The sequence below is a fragment of the Bos grunniens genome, chromosome 15, assembly GCF_055505025.1.
Source record: "Bos grunniens cultivar Pamir isolate PY7600 chromosome 15, Bosgru_T2T1.0, whole genome shotgun sequence".
NCBI lineage: Eukaryota > Metazoa > Chordata > Mammalia > Artiodactyla > Bovidae > Bos > Bos grunniens.
The window spans coordinates 55,580,384-55,592,860 of NC_141179.1; the positions used below are offsets into that span (position 1 = coordinate 55,580,384).

General features: G+C 44.0%; 1 pseudogene across 1 annotated transcript; it reads right to left on the reverse strand.

Moving 5' to 3' along the window:
• Positions 1 to 6,096: 6,096 nt before the first annotated feature.
• On the reverse strand, positions 6,097 to 8,792 carry LOC147358296 (serine/threonine-protein kinase MARK1 pseudogene; annotated as a pseudogene). Its single transcript, XR_015141560.1, has one exon. The product of XR_015141560.1 is annotated as a serine/threonine-protein kinase MARK1 pseudogene (transcript).
• Between the last annotated feature and the right edge of the window lie 3,685 nt (positions 8,793 to 12,477).

Here is a 12,477-nt window from a genome sequence, read left to right on the forward strand (position 1 = left end):
TGGGTCTGAATACTTAGCTGTGTACATGTCTCATGAGCGTGCAAAGCAGGAGTTCAGAAGCTGCAGGAGAGTCAAGCCCCTCAGTCCCTCCAGACTGTGACATCCTGCTCCCCGGGGCTCCCCTGATGCTGTACCCTGCAATCTCACTCCAAAGCTCCACCTCACCTGCAGCTTCAGGCTCCCAGATGATCAGTGTCCTCACCCTGCTGCTGTCCATCCAGGGCTGTTGGGGGAGACCTGGGGTCCTGAAACATGAGGATGAATCTTAAGGGCGGTGAGGGAACACTATTGGTGCTCCACCAGATTCCTTTCCCCATGACTTTGAACGCCATTCTGGGCTAGTGTCAACCTTGCTAACACCTGTCCCTGCACCTCTCCTGGGCTTCCTGACTCCACTGAGGACACAGTCCCAGGAGCAGAGTAGGTGAACATAGCAAGTTTACAGCACACCCTCCTGCTTCACCCAAGGGCCCCTCGGCCCAGACTGACTGGGGAAGCCCAGCTCCTTGCTCTAAGCAGTAACACACTTGGGACATCATGTTTGCTGTCCTGCAGGATGGGCTGAAGCTGCTTCTGGTATGGGTCACACCCTGCTTATCTGCTTCCCCTTCTTCATTCTGCTGCCTCAGCTTCTGTTTTAGTTTCTCCCGTGGGCATTTCCTCAACAAACCAAACTCACTGGACTCCTGTCCTATGCCAGGATCTGCTTCTGGGGAATTTGAACTAAAAACGAAGAGCTAGAGTTAGAAACCACTGACCCCCAACTACCTCTACACAACCTGGCTGAACAAAGAGCACGATGAGTCCACAAGGGGATGGGTATCTCCAGAAGCTCCTCTTGGCCTATGATGTCCTACCTTCCTTGTTATTGTCCCCCAACTCTCTCTACCTTTACTGAAGGCCCCAGGCCCTCTCTGAAGCACCACCACAGTCCTGGGTAAGAAGGTTTCTCAGCCTCCTGGCTCCCTGTTCCTGAAGGTGTCTCCTTAAACCATCAGCTCCCCTTGGAGAATGAAGCGGTCACAGACAGAAAGCAGGAAAAGAGTTATCCTTCCAAGTGGAGTCAGCAAGGCAAGAGTTGCTCTGTCAACACCCTCCACATGCTGACTTCAAGGTGGTGCAACTGGGAGCACATGGGGGTCCAGGGGACAATACTAGACTTTCTGTTCCTCAGAGGGGGCCTCTTATGGTAGAAAGGGCTCCATTCTGGAATACGGGATTCTTCATCCCAATGGCACCTCTGTCATCGTCTGGCTGAGTAACTTCAGGGAGTCAGCTGATCCTTAGAAGGTCTCAATATCCTCATCTGTGAAGCCAGAAATGGAACACAGTAAATATTATATTCAGAGCACAGGATTCAAGCTTCAAACCCACCTATGCATGTGACACTCTCTCAGAATGAAGGAACCAGCTGCTCATTTCCTCAGCAGTTCCATTTCCTCTTGTGTCACTGGAGATGCCCAACCTCAGGCTTGTGAGGGTGACAGGAGATAACCACAGAGCCCTATGCAGTCCTTCATGGAATCAGCTTTGGGCGCTAGTAGCTATTTTTCCTAGTGTTATACGGAAATCCTAAAATATGATGCTGTTAAAGTGTTGCACTCAATATGTCAGCAAAGTTGGAAAACTCAGTAGTGGCCACAGGACTAGGAAAGATCAGTTTTGATTCAATCCTAAAGAAGGGCATACTGTTCATGGGGTTCTCAAGGCAAGAATACTGAAGTGGTTTGCCATTCCCTTCTCCAGTGAACCACATTCTGTCAGACCTCTCCACCATGACCTGGCCGTCTTGGGTGGCCCCACATGATGCTGGGAAAGATTGAGGGCAGGAGGAGAAGAGGACAACAGAGGATGAGATGGTTGGATGGCATCACTGACTCTATGGACATGGGTTTGGGTGGACTCTGGGAGTTTGTGATGGACAGGGAGGCCTTATGTGCTGCGGTTCATGGGGTTGCAAAGAGTTGGACACGACTGAGTGACTGAACTGAACTGAAAGAAGGGCAATGCCAAAAAATGTTCAGTTGAGCTCATTTTACATGCTGAGTAAATTTTACATTTTACATTTACATTTTACCTATTGAATAAGGTTATGCTCAAAATCTTTCAAACTAGGCTTCAGCAGTACTTGAACCGAGAACTTCCAGATGTACAGGCTGGGTTTAGAAATGGCAGAGAAACCAGAGATCAAACTGCCAACATTCATTGGATCATAGTAAAAGCAAGGGAATTCCAGAAAAACATCTACTTCTGCTTCATTGACTACGTGAAAGACTTTGACTGTGTGGATCACAACAAACTGTGGAAAATTCTTCAAGAGATAGGAATACCAGAATGCCTTACCCATCTCCTGAAAAACTTGTATGCGGGTCAAGAAGCAACAGTTGGAACTGGACATGGAACTATGAACTGGTTCAAAATTGGGAAAGTAGTATGTCAAGGTTGTATATTGTCACCCTACTTATTTAACTTCTATGCAGAGTACATCATGTGAAATGCCAGACTGAATAACTCACAAGCTGGAATCAAGATTGCTGGGAGAGATATCAACAACCTCAGATATGCAGATGATACTACCCTAATGGCAGAAAGTGAAGAGGAACTAAAGAGCCTTTTGATGAGGACAAAAGAGGAAAGTGAAAAAGTTGGCTTAAAACTCAACATTCAAAAAATGAAGATCATGGCATCTGGTTCCATCATTTCATAGCAAATAAAAGGGGAAAAAGTGATAGATTTTATTTTCTTCAGCTCCAAAATCACTGTGCGTGGTGACTGCAGCCATGAAATTAAAACAGGCTTGCTCCTTGGAAGGAAAGCTATGACAAACCTAGACAGTGTATTAAAAAGCAGAGACATCACTTTGCTGACAAAGGTCCATATAGTCAAAGCTATGGTTTCTCCAGTAGTTGTGTGGGGATATGAGATTTGAACCATAAAGAAGGCTGAGTGCTTAAAAATTGTTGCTTTTGAATTGAGGTGCTGGAGATGACTCTTGAAAGTCCCTTGGACTGCAAGGTGATCAAACCAGTCAACCCTAAAGGAAATCAACCTTGAATATTCATTGGAAGGACTGATGCTGAAGCTGAAGCTCCAATACTTTGGCCACCTGATGTGAAAAGCCGATTTATTGGAAAAGACCCTGATGCTGGGAAAAACTAAGGCAAAAAGAGAAGAGGGCAGCAGAGGATGACAGCATCACTGACTCAGTGGACATGAATCTGAGCAAACTCCGAGAGACAGGGAAGGACAGGGAAGCCTGGTGGACAGGGTTGCAGAGTCAACAAGGACACACCTTAGTGACCGAACAACAACAACAAATGGGAAGATAGAGAACAAGATAGAGGAACCTACCTTGGGTGACCTCCTACGACTCCCAGCAGCCTTGCAGCACTTGCCTGCTTCTGCACTGTCATGTGAGAAAGAAATACTCTTCTCTTTTGTTTGTACAACTGCTCTGGGATGTTTATTTAGTCTTTTAGTGGTTCTGGCCATGCTTGAACTAATTTGAGGTAAATGAAATAGTGTGGAACTAAGATACAGGAAAATAAAGTTGGGTAACATGGGAGGACATGATCAGAGTTAAAGTATTCCAAAGTCCTTTGTTGTTTGTGAGAAGAATAGACATATTCATTAACTTAGCAATCTAAAAAGTATATTAACTTAAAACACTCACTGAACAAAGAAATGGGAATATTGACAGTTTTATTAATGCCAGAAAAGAGGGAGAAAATGCATAGATAAAAAACATGGCAAAGAGGAAATAGAGTATAAGATGGTAAGAATATTGCAAATATGTCAGTGATGGGGTCAATGGTTCAGATGGTGAAGAATCTTCCTGCAATGCAGGAGACCTGGGTTCGATCCTTGGGTCAGAAGATCCCCTGGAGAAGGAAATGGCAACCCACTCCAGTATTTTTGCCTGGGAAATCCGATGGACAGAGGAGCTTTGTGGGCTATAGTCCATGGGGTTGCAAAGAGTCAGATACGACTGAGCAACTAACACTTTCAATTCACGCTTCAAATGTAAATTATCTAAACTTTCCAGTTAAAAGATAGAGTATGTCAGAGGTAGAAAAATAACAACTAAAATAAAATACAGCTATACATTGTTTGTAGAAGACATATTTAAACACAATGCACATAAGCATGTAATAAAGTGATGGAAACTGTGTAGCGGGCAAATGCTAACACGATACTGGATGCCTGGGGCTGGTACACTGGGATGACCCAAAGGGATGGTACGGGGAGGGAGGAGGGTTGAGGATGGGGAACACGTGTATACCTGTGGTGGATGCATGTTGACATATGGCAAAACCAACACAATATTGTAAAGTTAAAAAATAAAATAAAATTAAATTAAAAAAAAAAAAAAAAGGAAGGTCCTATCACTATGTTAATATCAGACAGAACTGACTTTAAAACAAAAGGCATTACTGAGGATAAAAAATGGTCACTATATAAAAATAAATGAAACAATTTACCAGAAATATAGATAATAGTTTGCATCTCATAATATAACTTCAAAATGAATGGAGCAAAACATTGCAGAATCAGAAAAGTGCACAAAATCCATCATCATCATTATCATCATCATCAGAGAGAGATTTTTTTTTAAAACACATCTAAGTAACTGGTAAAACATACGCATAAATGTTGCTAGGAATGTAGAAGATTTTAAAAATTAAAGATCCTGCACCCAAGAACTAGATTCAGACAGTACTAGATTCCAGTACTTTTGCCTAGAAAATCTAGATTGGTAGGCTGCAGTCCATGGGGTTGCTAGAGTCGGACATGACAGAGCAACTTCACTTTCACTTTTCACTTTCATGCACTGGAGAAGGAAATGGCAACCCACTCCAGTGTTCTTGCCTGGAGAATCCCAGGGACGGGGAAGCCTGCTGGGCTGCCGGCTATGGGGTCGCACAGAGTTGGACACGACTAAAGCGACTTAGCAGCAGCAGCAGCATTATTACTTGAAATGCTAAGTTAAGGGTAATTTTCATTTTAAACACACTCAATGTGTGTATGGATTTTCAAATTTTTAGAGCAGTTATAGATTCACAGAAAAATTGAGCCTAAAGTACAGAGTTCTCATATATGCCATTCTCCACATCCATACAGCCTCCCCAGCTACCAACATCTGGCACCAGAGCAATTCATTTATTATGATCAATGAGCCTACATTGACACACTGTCACTCAAAACTCAGTCTACATTAGGGTTCACTCTTCCTGTTTTACTCTCTGTGGGTTTTGACAAATGTATAATAACATGTATCCACCAGCATAGTATCCCACAGGATAATTTCACTGCCTTAAGAATCCTCTGGGCTCTGTGGATTCACCTGTCCCTCCCCATTAACCCCTGACAACCACTGATCTTTTTACTGTCTCCACGGTTTTGTCTTTTCCAGAATATCATACAATGGGCATCATATATTACATAACCATTTCAGATTGGCTTCTTTCACTTACTAATATACATTTAAGCTTCTTCCATGTTTTTCATGGCTACATTTTAACAGTAAATAATAATTCATTGTTTGGATATGCCACAGTTTATTTGTCCATTCACCTACTGAATGATATCAACATTGCCTGCCTCCATACTTAGCAAGTATAAATGAAACTGCTATAACTTTATGTGCAAGTTTTAGAATGCACATATGTTTTCAACTCATTTGAACCAATATAAAAGAGCATGGTTACTGCACTATACGATGAGTAGGTTTCATTTCTTAAACTGCCAATTGTCTTCCACAGTTGACTGTACCATTTTGCATTGACACCAGCAGCCAATGGGAGTCCCTGTTGCTTCACATGAACCTCACCTGCATTTGGTGATGTCAACATCCTGGAGGATACTCAGGCAAACTCAGTTACAAATAATGAGGAACTGAGGCCTCCTACTATCAGCCATATGAGTGACCCAAATTAGAAGTGCATCCTCCAGCTCCAGTCAACTAGGTGTGCAATGGTATGCCATTGTTTGAATTTGCATTTCCCTAATGAGATATGATGTGGAGCATCTTTCCATATGCTGATTTGCCATCTATACATCGTCTCCTGGGAAGTGTCTGCTTAGGTCTTTTGCCTGTTTGTTTTTTTTTTTTTTAAGCAATCATCTGTTTTATTATACAACTCTATAAACAGAAGACGAACAGAAATACACAATATACTTACTTGTACATGTGAACCTACTTTTTTAGCTACAGATATTTATTATAGTTTATACTGACTTTAATTTTATAGTTCATAACTATGTATAACCTTATTGCAATAAGGGCAAATTCTACATGGGGAGATTCACAGGCCAATCACATTAGGCATCACCAGTACATTCAAAAACTGTACCTCATATAGGGGTGTATCTTCCCTGATCCTGTAAATTCGAGTGTCTTTACAGCTTAAGCTCATTTGCTATATTAGATGCAATGTTTTTAAAGGCAATAGACGTCCCGGATATTCGCTTGAAGCGGACCCCGTTGAGGGACAGTCGTGGCAACTTGCAGACTTCCATCTCCCACTGCACGAGGCTATCCTGCCTGGCATCACCATGGACGCAGAAAAGCAAAAACCTCTCTTTCTGTTCATAATCACAGTTATTTGCATCTAACACTTTGCGGATTTCTCTCATCATGTCTTTGGGGTCCATTGAACTAGTTAGTGGTCTTCATGCTCCACGTGAACCGCAGAGAACGTGGCTTGGAATCTTTACCCTCCTCCTTTTCTCTTTTGGTTCCCCTGTTGTACTTCTTGAGGTATCGGCTCTGCCACTGGCTTCGCCTTCACTTGGATCCCTGCGGATGAATTTGGATGTTATTTTGCTTATTATACCAGTGGACGTGCCCCTCCTGGCGTGCGCGAAGGCCCCAGTCTCGTGGGACCGGGAGGCGGGCGGCCGCTTGTAGGCCGCGCTGCGGCACTCGCGCAGCTGCTCCCCGTGGAAGGTGCTGCGGCTGGAGGTGCCGCAGGGGAAGCAGGTGCGGTCGGGCGTCGAGGCGCCAATACTGTGAGCAGATGGCGACGCAGCGGGCACGCGCTGGCTTGTGCCAGGCCTGTAAGCTTCAGAGCTGTCTTTAATGGTTGGCAGTGTGACTTTAATAGGATGGCCGGAAGCGGACATGGACTTCTGGTGGCGGGGTCGTGCTGAGGGCACAGCGGAGGCCACGGCGGAGCCTGCAGAGGACATGCTGCTCGCGGACATCTCTGTAAGGCTGCTGTCTTTTCCGTTTTGCAACGCTGTGTATCGATCTGTGGTTCTTTCACAGACATACGTATTCCTTCTTGCCATGCTACCTCCAGGATACACATTGTTACTTGGAATAGTTGAAGACTTTTTTCTTTCTGGCCCTACAAGAGGGCTTGCAGTCATTTCACTTTTTGATCCAACTGTTGTGCTGCCAAGTTTATGAGCCACATCTTTGTCCCAATCCTCTTTCTGTTCACTTTCCACGCTGTTAGCCTGAGGCCTTTTGGTATATGATACAGCAGGAGGAATGGAGGGACCAGCATGATCACTAAAGCGTCGCTGCCTCTGGTTTGCCGAGATGCTCCGCTGGACCTTCAGGTGAGCAGGGGACTTCAGGGTGCTGTTTTTTAAGTCACTGCTGGGCCGGGACCTCTGACACAAGTTTCCACTGGATAACGATTCACCCCCGTCAAATTCAGGTGGTTTTCTACCTAGAAGAATATAAGTAGCCATGACTTCATCATATTTCTGATTTATTAAGGCATCGTTTATCTCATCTCGTACAAAACCCATGGTGATCATGATATCTATTCTTTTTGTGTCATTGAAATCTGGTTCAGGCTCAGCATGTGGCTTTAGTTCTTCTTCTTCATGACCAACATTCATCCACCGATCTTTCATTATTTGTTCTAAGCTGCCCTCTTAATTGGATTCAGCACTAATAATTTCTTCAAAAGGTTTTCACAGTCTGTGGACATATAGAAGGGAATACGGTACTTCCCTCGTAAGACCCGCTCCCGCAGTTCCTTTAAATTCTGGCCGTCAAAAGGCAAGGAGCCACTGACTAACGTGTAGAGAATGACGCCGAGGCTCCACACATCGACTTCAGGCCCGTCGTACTTCTTCCCTTGGAAAAGCTCAGGAGCGGCATAAGGTGGGCTTCCACAAAATGTGTCCAACTTGTTCCCGACTGTAAATTCATTACTTAAGATCACGGTGAACAATACACTTTTGATGACAATACTGTACAGCAGATACAATCTGCCTAAATTTTGCACGGGCCTCTTTTTCTTTCATTCTTCCATGGGCGACTAAGTAATCAAATACTTCACCCCCACTCGCGTATTCCATGACTAAATAGTCTTCCTGTTTCAATAACTTCAAACAATTTTACTATGTTAGGGTGATTCAATATCTTCATTATTCGTACTTCTCAAAACAACTTTTGTAGACTGGTAGGATTTAGCTGAGTTTTGTCTATTATTTTCACAGCAACCTCTCTACCGGTTAGAACATGCCTTGCCAAATTCACTTTGGCAAAATTTCCCTTCCCTATTGTCTTTTGTAAACGGTAATTTCCAGTGTGAGGCTGTTCGTCTGTTGCTGACATAATGGAGTTTCTACACCGAGGGATGTTCTGTCTGCTACTTGATTTGGTTGGCTGGATATAGGGTTCAGTATATCCATCCACAGATGTATGGTTCTCCGTGTCCCGCTCGTTCACCGTCGGCAGTGGCGTCCGAGCCGACATTTTGTGCGGGCGGCGGGGTCGGGCCGGGGTCTCGCGGGCCGGGCCGGGCCGGGCCGGGCCCGGGCTTGCTGCGGGCCCCGGGGGCGAGAGGCAGGGGCTGCAGCCGCTTCGCGCGAAGCCGGGGCCGGGCCGGGGAGAGCGGCTCCCGCAGGCCGCGGGCGGTGCAACAAGCGGCCGCGGCGGGGGAACGCGGGGGACAGAGGGCGCGGAGGAAGAGGATGGGGAGCCGCTTCCCGGGGCGGCGCCGCCGGGGGGACGCGGGCCGGGGCGAGGGAGGGCTCCGGGCGAGGGCGGTTGCCCGGCGCGGGCTGGGCGGCGAGGCCGGCGGGACGCGACGCCGAGGCTGGGAGGCGGGGCGGGAGCCGGAGAGGGGCGGTGAGTTGGGGGGCGGGATCCGGGCCCCGCTAGGCTCTCCGGGCCATGGCCGAAAGCGAGGCGGCGCCGCAAATCACTGCCTGGCTGGTCCCGCCGAGCGCGGCCGGGAGCCGCGGCCCTGACAGCACTGCCCGCGTCGCGCCCCCACGCCCCGCCTCAGGTGAGCGGCGCCGACGGGCCGAGCCGCAGCCACGCGGCCGGGGCCCAGCGCGGCGGCGCCCCCGCGCCCTGGGCGCGCCAGCCCAGACTCAGAGTCCCGCGCGGTCTCCGCCGCCGCCGCCGCCGCCGCCGCCCTTGCCTATTTTTTTTAATCAGATTGTTGCTTTTCTTACTGTTGAGTGTTCAAAGTTCTTTGCACATTTGGGGTAACAGTCATTTAACATATTTGCCTTTTGCAAATATTTTCTCCCAGTTTGTGGCTTGTCCTCTCATTCGTTTGACAGTGTGTTTTGAAGAGCTGAAGAGTTTAATTTAATTAAATTCACCTTATCTCTTTTTCACGATTGTGCCTGTGATTTTGTATGCAAAGAGCCATTGCCATTCTCAGGTTCTCCTAGATTTTCTCCTGCTTTATCTAGGAGTTGCAGGTTTTTGCATTTTAACTTTAGTTCTATGATCTATTTTCAGTTAAATTTTGTGAAGGGTATGAAGTCTGTCTGGATTCATGAACTTTTTATTTTTTTGGTATGTAAATATCCAGTTGATCCAGCACCATTTGCTGGAAAGACTATCTTTTCTCCAGTGTGTTCCTTTTCTTCCTTTGCCAAAGATCAGTAGATGATCTGTATGGGGGCTTTGGGGGTTCTCTATTCTGTTGCATTGATCTATTTGTCCCTTCTTTCAACAATACCATCCTGTCTTATTTTTAGACATACCAGAGTATTCAAGACTTATGGTAAAGTAACAATCTAATATTAATGTAACTGAAATCTAGAAACAGAGATAACAGAGCAGAAGAAATGTTTAGGCATGATGAGATGGCTGGATGGCATCACTGACTCGATGGACGTGAGTCTGAACTCCTGGAGTTGGTGATGGACAGGGAGGCCTGGCATGCTGCGATTCATGGGGTCGCAAAGAGTCGGACACGACTGAGCGACTGATCTGATCTGAACATTTTCTAAAATAATTAAACATATGAGACCATAGACCCAGGAACATAGAGATTCTCAATGGGATTTTTTTTTTTTTAAACCTAGATACATTATAGTAAAGCTGCTAAAAACCAAGAGAGTCTGCAAGGCAGTCAGATCAAAAGGTATATTTAATACAGAGAAACAAAGATAAGAACTATATCTTTGAAGAGCTGAAAGGAAAAATAATTGTCAACCAAAATTTATCTACCCTGTGAAAATCTCTTTCAAAATATAAGGCAAAATTCAGATATTTTCAGGCAAACAAAAGCCAAGAGAATTAATTCCTAATGGGCTTGTGCTATAAAGAGCTTTAAGGAAATTTCTTCAAGCAGAAGGATTATGATACCAAATAAAAACCTGGGTTTACACCAAGCAATGAACAACTCCAGAAATGATAAAAACAAACAACAAAAAAACCCCAACAATAATACTTTTAGACCTTTCCAAGTACACAATCATATCAACTGCAAGGGATTGATTGACTCCTTTTCTTCCCCATCTGGGATCTCTTACTGATTTCTCTTTTCTTAATGCTTTCCCTAATGTGTCCAATACATGTTGAATAGCAGAGGGCTTCTTCGGTTTACTGTTGCTCTTAGTGGAAATGCCCCAAGAGTTTTCCCATTAAAGTAGATTTTTAGCTTTAGGAATGAAGTATATATATTTTATCATACGAAGAAGCCATTAATCAATTTCACTCTACAGTAATTTTGGTCAAGAGCTTTTTAGCATCTATGGAAATAATCATGATTTTCATCTTAAGTCTATTTATCTGATGTACTATGGTGATGTTTTCCCTAAACCAATATTTTCATAGTATTTGATAGTGTGAAGTTTGGTTTTTAATATTTTCTAACAGAACATTTTAATATTTATTAATATATTTTGTCTTAATACTCAGCAATTCAGTAATTGCTTAATTGCTTCTTTTTTTGTGCTTCTTTCTGAAAAATTGAGTTTAAATATCAACGTGCTACTTGCTATAGGAAGAAGAAATTGGAAGTTTTTCTTCATTTTATAAACTTTCAAACAATTCATGGAGCAGTGGGTCTTAACAGATTTGGTGAAATTATTACATGAAACCGTCCTGGCCTGGTGCTGTTTTGTGGGGAAATTCTTCTGTTTCTTCTATGCACATTGTTCTGTTTTACCTATCTAACCTTAACTGGATCCGTTTGGTAAATTGAATTTCCCTTCAACCTATGAATTTCATCTAAGTATGAAAATTTATTTAAATGGAAGTTTGCCAAGTAGTTTTCTGGAATTTTAAAGTTTCTCTGTTTCAGTTATATCTCCATTATCTTTCTTATTTTGTATACATGTGATTTGTCCCTTTATTTTTTTAAAATAATTTTTAAATTTGTTAATGGCTGGACTGGGTCCTCATTGCTATGTGCGGGCTCTAAGCGCACAGGCTTCTCCTTGTCGTGGCTTCTCTTGTTGCGGAGCACGGCTCTAAGGCTCACATGTGGGCTCAGTGGTTGTGGAACACTGGCTTAGTTGCCCTTCGGCACATGGAATCCTCCTGGACCAAGAATTGAACCCCTATCCCCTGCATTGGTGTGCATACTCCTAACCACTGAACCACCTGGGATGTCCTTTTTTCTTCTTGATTATATTACTTATTTAAAATGTTTAGAAACCAAAATTTAATTCATTAATTAGATTTATTCTTTTTTAAAATCTCTGTCTCATTAATATCTGATTTTTTATCTTTAATATTTTCCTCCTTGTGTTTTCTTTTGGGCTTCTTTGTTACACTTTTGCTAGATTTTAAGGCCTGGAAATCTAACTCATCTATTCTTTCTCTTTTATTCACATACACATTTCCTCAAAATGATCTCTGAATTCAACAGTCTTTGAATGTAACATTCCAAGAAGAATTACTAGAATTTCAAAAGATGACCCTAAAACACACTTGGAAAAATAAATTGCTAATTAAACCTTGGAAATGTTTTTTTCCTTTTTAAATATTTATTTATTTATTTATTTGGCGGCACTGAGTCCTAGTTGTGGACTCACGGGATCGTCAGTCTTCACTGGGGCATGAGAGCTTTAGGTGCCTCGAGTGAACTCCTACTTGTGGCGTGTGGGATCTAGTTCCCTGACCAGGGATGGAACCCAGGCCACCTGCTTTGGAAGCAAAGAGCCTTAGTCACTAGATCCCAGGGAAGCCTCTTATCTTGGACATGTCTAAGATAGAAAAACCAGGAAGCTTGCCCTCCCACATATTAGAACTAAATA